The sequence below is a fragment of the Cricetulus griseus genome, chromosome 3, assembly GCF_003668045.3.
Source record: "Cricetulus griseus strain 17A/GY chromosome 3, alternate assembly CriGri-PICRH-1.0, whole genome shotgun sequence".
In the NCBI taxonomy this organism is placed as follows: domain Eukaryota; kingdom Metazoa; phylum Chordata; class Mammalia; order Rodentia; family Cricetidae; genus Cricetulus; species Cricetulus griseus.
In genome coordinates this window covers 243519522-243527679 of record NC_048596.1, presented here as the reverse complement: position 1 = coordinate 243527679, position 8158 = coordinate 243519522, and the positions used below count along the sequence as shown (strand labels likewise).

Sequence of the window (8158 nt, the reverse complement as noted above, 5' to 3'; positions counted from 1 at the left end):
TCTGCTCTATCGAGAATCCTGTGATGAACCGAGCTCTCGTAGCCCCAGTAATGTCCATTCTCCTAGCACAGAATAATTTTTCAGTTCTGCTCAGTGTCACCGCTGATGGAGCATTTCCTGCTTTTCTTGTGGATTGTCTCAGTCTTGCCCTTGTATTTGAGCAACAGGGGCTTCTGCATCCAGAGCATCACTTTAGAGGATTTTGCTCAGATTTTCACCATGGGACAAGCAATTCGAGGTACTAACAGGTCTTGCCAAACCAAACCTCCATTCTCCAACCTGCCCTTTGAAACTCCAGGCCCAAATATTAAGCACACTTCCAGTAAAAGGTAGAATATTTGGCCTAGACCACATCATAGTCTAGTCTGGTTCAAAATTGGAGTCAAAGGAATTGAAAATTCCACTCTTTTACTCCAGAAGGAAGAAACAAGTTTTGCAATCCAGTGTTTAAATATGAGATGCAGATGGCAGATGTGTGTCTTTAGGTCATCAGTGCAGGACTGGAGGAGTATAGTCTTGTCACGAGTCTGGTCTCTGCTTTCCTAACCTCTGGAGGCAGATGGCCTGGAGGGAAGGCAGACAAACAGGTTAGTTGGGTAAGGTGGGGGTAGGTGAAAGGAAAAGCTTTCCCTTCCATGTTTCCCACTGGCTCCCTCCTTTCTCAATTGATAGCTGTTTTCTCTTTAGCCACTAAATTTAGTCGACTTATCATTTGCTTTATTGCTTAATTTGCCTACTCATTTACATTTTTTTTCAGTGTTGGAGATCAAACTCAGGGCCTTAAGCTAGGAAAGTGCTCTTTTACAGCTCCTTCCACTCCATTTTAATTTTTGTTAATTCACTTTGACCTAAATTGTTGCAATATTCTTAACAGTTTGCAAATGATTTGGAAATGAATTAGTAGTCAGTTGGATGAAACTACTGCCATTAATTTTGTTCCCATCCTTTTTTTTTTTAAAAAAAAAAAAAAAACATTTTCTTACCACTTCCAGGAAGAGACATCCTTTAAAATTCTCCATGTTTTTTTTCATTTTGTCAAATTTTAAAGTACTTTTTTGAGTTAATTTTTTTGACTTCCTTTGTTCATTATGGCCTTTTCATAATATATGTTATTTTACTTTCCTCATGTTAGGTGCCCACATTTATCATTGTGTATATTGATAAATCTAGATTCTGTATATGAGAGAAAATGTGATATAACTTTAGAAGTTTTTTATTTGTTCATTTCTTGCTTCTGAAGTACTCTTTGATGGCATCCTAGTCTTTAACTACTACACATTCACAACCAACCACTTTACTGGGTTTCTTCCCCTCTCAATCAATTTTACAGAGGCCTACCCATTGCTCTAGTTTCTTGTCATCAACTTAGTTTAGATTTATTTGGTGCTCAGTGAAAAAGGCTTGGCTATTTTACCTTGTCACAGTGGCTGCACTTTAAACTACTACTGGCCAAGCTAGAAGCCTGGGGGAAATTCTATTCCCGAAGACAATGGCTCTGTTGCTGCAGCTAACGTTAGATTGATCTCCATTGTGCTAATTCTAATAAAACTGGAGATTCAAAGGCTAGAGTGAAAACCTGTGAGCTTAAAGAGTTAGAGTAACAACTGACTTTCTCTCTTAGCTGGCTTTCCAGGAAGCCTATCTCCTTCCACACTGCTCCCACTTAAAAAAAAAAAAAAAAAAAATGTCCTATGTGCCTCCCTGCTACTTCTTGTCAGCTAGTTGCTAACCCCACCTCTCTGAGCCTAGGTTAATTTTATTCAATGCAAATCCAACAGATCTGCATATAGTTAAACAAATGTAGCATAAACAAATGTAACACATCTTTGTCTAGTTAAACAAATATTCCACAGCAGAGCTTCCACCAACTTGGCATACACGGGCTTTTCAAAATTAGATGCCACAACCCAAAGATGGATTTGGCATTTATCTAAAGCTTTGGCCATTTTGGAAATTTCCTGTAGCAGGTCATCACGGATGAGTGCAGTCTTCAGCACCTCTTGTAAAGCAATGTTAGGGACCATTACACCTTAGCAGCAATGCCTTGCTCGGGCCTCCATCTTGTGTTCATGAGACTCTGTGGTGACATGGGAAAAGTATGTTCTGTTTCTCCCCTCCCTCCCTTTCCTTCTCTCTCTTCTCTCTACCTCCTCCCTTCTGTTGTGGGATATTTTGATCATACTCTGATACTCCTGAGACTTGCCAATAAAGTTAGCAACTAGCTGACTGGAATTGGTCTTAGAGAAGCCAGCTAATTTGGACAGATAAGATACACAGGAAGGAAAGGGCAGGTACTTAAGTTTGGTGCCTTCCTTTTTGATTCTGGGATGAGAGAAGTAATGTCTCTTGTAGTATGTTCAGCCAAAAAACAGTGTCAGCTAGTTGCTACTCAACCTCTCTGAGCTATCAGGTTTTTACTCCAGCCTTTGACTCCCTAGTTTTATTGATAAACAGAATGATAGAAACTTAATCCCTACATATTGTGAGATCTGCCAAGCTTTGGCCTGAGTGGCCAGGGGGGTGCTGATTGAGGGGCCTTGGGGTGGTAAATGATAATTAAAATATCAATAGAATCATGTGCAGCCACGGAGCTGACAGAAAAAAAATCACTCTTCCTCTTCCCTCCACTCCTCTCTCCCTCTCCCCAACCACTTCCTCCCCCCTCCCTTTCCCCTTCCTCTTTCTTCTCTCCCTGACTCCTATCTCCCCTCCTCCTTTTCCTCCTCCTCCTCCTTTTTACTCCATTTCCCCCTCCTGATTTTTTGAAACAAGGTCTCTCTATGTAGCCCTAGCTGTTTTGGAACTCACAGAGATCTGCCTGCTTCTGCTTCCTGAGTATTCGAATTAAAGGCTCTAGTTTCTCATTCTGTCTGGTTTGTTTGCTTTGCTTTGCTTCTAAGACATTGCCCAAACCCTTTAAAATACAGGACAAAGATACTAAAACACAGCCAGGTACGGTGGTGCAGGAGGCAGAGGCAGGTGAACCTCTGGGTTTGAGGCCACCATGGTCTACAAAGTGAGTTCCAGGATAGCTGGAACTACAGAGATAACTCTGTTTCAAAAACAAGCAAAAATGATATCAAAACACCACTTATTATTTATTTAGTTTTGTTGAGAGTCTCCCTATGTGGCCCAGGATGGTCTTGAACTTGACGATCATCCTTCCTCAATATCTTGGGTGCTAAGATTACAGATGTATACTAACACTTATAACTTAGTTTTTTTTTAACTTAGTTTTTTAAAATAAAATACTTTATTTTAAAATAAATTCCTATTTGTTGTCTTTACTCTACCTATTCTAAGGAGACCAGTGACTTCTAGAACCTGCCAGGCTTTAACATCTCAGAGGCATTTGACACTGGTGACTCTTCCCTCATCCGATCATTCATGCAGGCTGAGTGGGACCCAAGAGGCACAGAGTTTCTGTTTCCTCACCTTTTCTCATCTGCCCTTTACCAGGAAAATTTCCTTGTCTTAGTTAGGATTTCACCATGACCACAGCAACTCTTATAATGGAAAACATTTATTTTGGGCTGGGTTACAGTTCAAAGGTTTAGTCCATTATTATCTTTGGCAGGAAGCATGGTGGCACGCAGGCAGTCATGGTACTGGAGTGGTAGCTGGGAGTTCTACAGAGAGAGAGAGAGAGAGAGAGAGAGACTGGGCCTGACTTGAGCTTCTGAAACCTCAAAGCCCACTCCCAATGATATGCTTTGTAATGGGTCTTTCTTTGAACTACCAACTCCTGAATAATACAGAGAGACTTCTTATTAATTATGAAAACTTATCTTTAGCTTAGGCTTGTTCCCAACTAGTTCTTAGAATTTAAACTGTTTCTATTCATCTATCTTTTGCCACGTGGCTTGTTACCTCTCTTTAGTACCGCATGTCCAACTTCCTCTGCATCTGGCAGGCAAATCTCCCATCTCTGATTCTTTCCCAGAGTTTCTATCTCTCCCTAGAAGTCCCATCTATCCTCTCCTGCATGACTATTGGCCATTCAGCTCTTCATTAAACCAATCAGAAGGTGCCTAAGGTAGGTGAGGTTAAATAGAGACACGTCTTCACTCAGTGCACAAAAAGATTATCCCAACATCTACCCCTTTTAGTTCAATAAAGGCTCTTTTCTAACGTCAATAAACTATATACAATAAGAACAATTATCAGGTAAGAATTCTATTCACAATGTCTGGTCCATTTGTATTTGGCAACCTTGGAGAAAGTACACTATTACCTGTACTATCTTGGTGATTCCAGAGTTTTGTACCTAAATCACTTTGTATCATAACTTGTATTAACAGCCTAAAAACATCTTTTTAGATCTTAGAACATTCTCCTAGATAAATAACTTAAGCTTTTATGTCTTTCAACTTTTATAACCTTTACATTTCTTTGTGAGTTTCTTTTGGTAACGAGGAAAACTTAAAACTGTAACTATCCAGTCTTCAACCCCATCAGAGACCTGAAAGGATAAATGTTACCTGAGTAAACAGGAAGTGCAGAGCAAGCAACTTACAAAAATAAAGACATGGCAGAGATAGCTGGCTGCCTGGACAGTCATCCAAGCTTCCTCTGCAACATTGGAGCATCCATCTTTGGCCTACAGGCCCACAATATCTGACAGACTTTTCTGTGAAGCAGGATAATGAAAGGCTGTCTTATGTTGCCTTGGCAAAGTTTGGCAGTTGCCTTCCTTTGTGTCCTGCTGGTCCAATTTGCAAAGCATACTGTCAATTGTTGAGGCAAGGGCAGTTTCTTGCCCAAGGATAGCTTTGCCACATTTGAAGCAAACTCCATATGGAGGTTCTTTGATGTTCATCATCTTCTCTGAAGTAGATTGGTGCTGCCAGGAGCAGACATGTCTCACTGTGGTGAAAAAGCCTTGGGTCATTAAAACATCTTAAATGCCATATTCTGTAGATCTCAGAAGTGTTTTGAAGACAGACCTATCTATCTAAATTATACCTCGTTTAACCTTAAAAACATGCCTAACATGACAAGTGTGATTGTTATAGATGACTAATTACTAACCTGTATTTCTTAATTATCCTAAACAGTTCATAATAGTAGTTTTCAAGGACTAGAACTTTACATTACATTTTTAATTGAGCTGCATAGGTATAATACCTTAAACAGCAGTAAGTATCCTTAACTGATGATCTGTCTCCCTAACAACAATTAAAGAAAAAGAGGTCATGAATTTGAGAGACAGCAAGAGGAAAGAGGCACATTCGAGGGAAAAAAATGGGGGATGGTACAGCTATAATCACAAAAAATAAAAACTATAAAAAATGTATGCATACATCAGCGTGTGTGTGTGTGTGTGTGTGTGTGTGTGTGTGTGTGTGTGTGTGTGTTGGGGTGGGGGGTGTCAGAGGACAAATCACAGAAGTCCTTTTCCTCCTGCCTTTGGGTTTGAGACAGTCAGCCTTGGTGGCAATGCTTTTGCCTGCTGAGTCATCCTGAAGACCCCTAGCTTACCTGTGGATACTGAATACATGAGAACTTGTCCCTATGATTATAGATATAACAGACTGAGGATAAACTCTCAGGCAAAAAATTCTAACTGGAAAAAAAAGGGGTCAAAGAACGGCATCAGCCCAGCTTTCCAGGAATTCAGTTTCCTTTCAGACCTGGAAAAGTACAGGCATTTTATTGAGTTGTTGCAGGGGTAAGGTTTATTAGTCTTGAGAATGACTTTTTTTCCTCTGAAAACTTTTCATGATTTAGGGAGATTTTACCATTTAAAATGCAGATTAGTGTCCTGTTTCTTCCCAGAGACACCCAAATATTACCCAGTAGATGGTTGTTCTTGTCTTGTGGTAAGAGAAGACTAAAAGACAGGTACTAGAGAAGAGGAACTCACTGGGTGACAGGTTCTAAGGATTGAAGGTGTGAGAATCTTGTCCCATGTGTGTTCTCTTGTATAACTCCCTCTTCCATTATAGAATGGCTTCTTTCTAGCCTTGAAACTCAGCAAACCTTGGAACATTGTGCTTTACTTTTTTGTTGTGAGAATGTCACTATTATGGGATTTCACGTGCTTTCATTTAAGTCTGTGTTTGCTAGAACAATTCTCCAGAAACTTCCTGAGAATGTACATAGGACATACAATGTTTTGAATCACATAAATGACCCTTTAGGACTGGTGCGGTGTCTCTGTGTGTCAAAGTGCGTGCTCCCATGCCTGAGTTAGGTTCCTGTGACCCACATGGTAGGAAAGGAGCACTGACTCTGCAAGTCCTTTGACCTCCACGTGCAGACCATGGCATCTGCCCCTCTGTAAACAAATACGTGTAATGAAAATGTCTATTTACATTTTGTCAGTAGTTTGGCTGGGGGTAGACATCTAGATGTGATCATGACTCATTGACTACTTCAGAGGATGAGGCGGGAGGGGCCGACTTCAAGGAGTGGCTGAGTAACTGTGAGCTCCAAGCTTGCCTGTGTAACTTAGCGAGCAAAATCAGGAGTGAAGAAGTGGGTAACAGGGGAAGAGCCTTCTAGGCAACTCCCAAGGCTCAGCCCCCCGCCCCAGGGCTCCATCAGGAGAAGATCCTACTTTTGGAATTTTTTTTTAAACTTACAAATCATTGACTTCCTGTCCTCTAGCTTTCAGTTTTACTGTGTTTAAAAAAGGACACCATTCTGAATCTGAATCCTTTGTCATTATCTTTGCATATGTCTTTCTTTTAAGAAAGACTAGTCACTTCTGATAGACCTGACAAGCTTGTCTTGCATTTTTGATGGGCCTGTCCCATCTGGGGATTTGAGGACTTCAGTCCGGTAAACTCTATTCCCTTTCTGTCATTTCCGCCTTTTCTTTCCCAGAAAGCCCCAGGGTTTGAGAACATGCCTTCTACCATACTTTAAAAAAGGGTTTTGTTTATCAGGGTTTTTCCTTTCCCCACCCATTTTCTAGGAGATTTCTTCACCTTTGGTTTTGTTTGTTTGTTTGTTTTTGGTGTTGGTTTTGGCTTTTCGAGGCAGGGTGCTGGGATTAAAGACATGTGCCACCACAGCCCGGCCGCCTTTGTTTTGGAACTTCAAAAAACTCTCTGCCACTTCAGTATTGAAGAATTTCTACCTCTTATTTTACCTCCTATAGAAGTTTATTATAATGAAAAAAAATCTTCCAAGTTCCTGAGTTGTATTTGTCTCCCCCGACCCAGGTCCTCTCCGAACCCTTATTATATATCTTTTTTCTTTACTGTAGAAATATTTCACAAGTACCTGATTTTCCTTGGCTGTTATTCATACTTAAGATTAGAAATTAAAACTCTGATTCTGGATGCCGTGTAACCTAGAGATTCTTCTAGGGGTCATACCAAGACCCAGCTATTTCTTTGGAATACTTCAACTGTCAGCGTCTGTTGTTACTATGGTACCATTTTCCAAAGACAATTGCGCCTTTTCCTGAAAAATCACCAGACCGTCTGGCCTGCAAGTCTACTGAGCAAAGGATCTGGGATTTGGGTTCTGTACCAATATTTCCTTCGTTTCACTCTGACGTTTCCCTTCCAAAGTTTCTACCCTTTAATTCCTGATCTTCGGTCTTTCTCTTACATTGACCGTCAGTTTTCAAAGCTCAGGCCGCTGCCACTCTCTGGTTTACACTGCAGCCAGTGTTCATGGACCACACCCCCTTTCTAACTTGTCTGTTTTATGGGCTCACTCCCTTGTAAACTCTCTCCACCAATCCGTTGCTTGAGGACACCATTTCGTAAAGAGCCTGAGCTCTGTGTCCGGTTGTGACGCTGATGAATGCAGGATTTTTGCGATCTCCGCTGTACTCTGGAAGGACCCGGGATCCAGGAGCCGATAAACGCTGAATTCCAGATGGGATTGGGAGCAAAAAACTTCTGGAGTTTTAGTGTTCACGTTTCTGACTAGACAGAGAAAAGCAGTTTAGTTCACCTTGCAGGAATTTGTGTTTTCACGACGTAAATGAATCCTAAAATAAAATAATTGCAATTATATACACATTCATTACAGTTGAAAAGATTCATTAATTGCTGTATAAGCGTCGTGTCAGGGTGGCCGAGTGGTCTAAGGCGCCAGACTCAAGCGCAGCTTCCTCGAAAGTGAGGGTTCTGGTCTCCCCTGGAGGCGTGGGTTCGAATCCCACTCCTGACACACCTGTTTTTTTACCTGTTTT

The 8158-nt window shown here is 41.0% G+C and overlaps 1 non-coding gene across 1 annotated transcript; it reads left to right on the top strand.

The window, feature by feature from the left end:
• The first annotated feature begins 8030 nt into the window (after positions 1 to 8030).
• On the top strand, positions 8031 to 8136 carry Trnal-caa. The gene is made up of 2 exons: positions 8031 to 8068; positions 8092 to 8136. It is a non-coding gene; the product is annotated as a tRNA-Leu (tRNA).
• Positions 8137 to 8158: the final 22 nt, after the last annotated feature.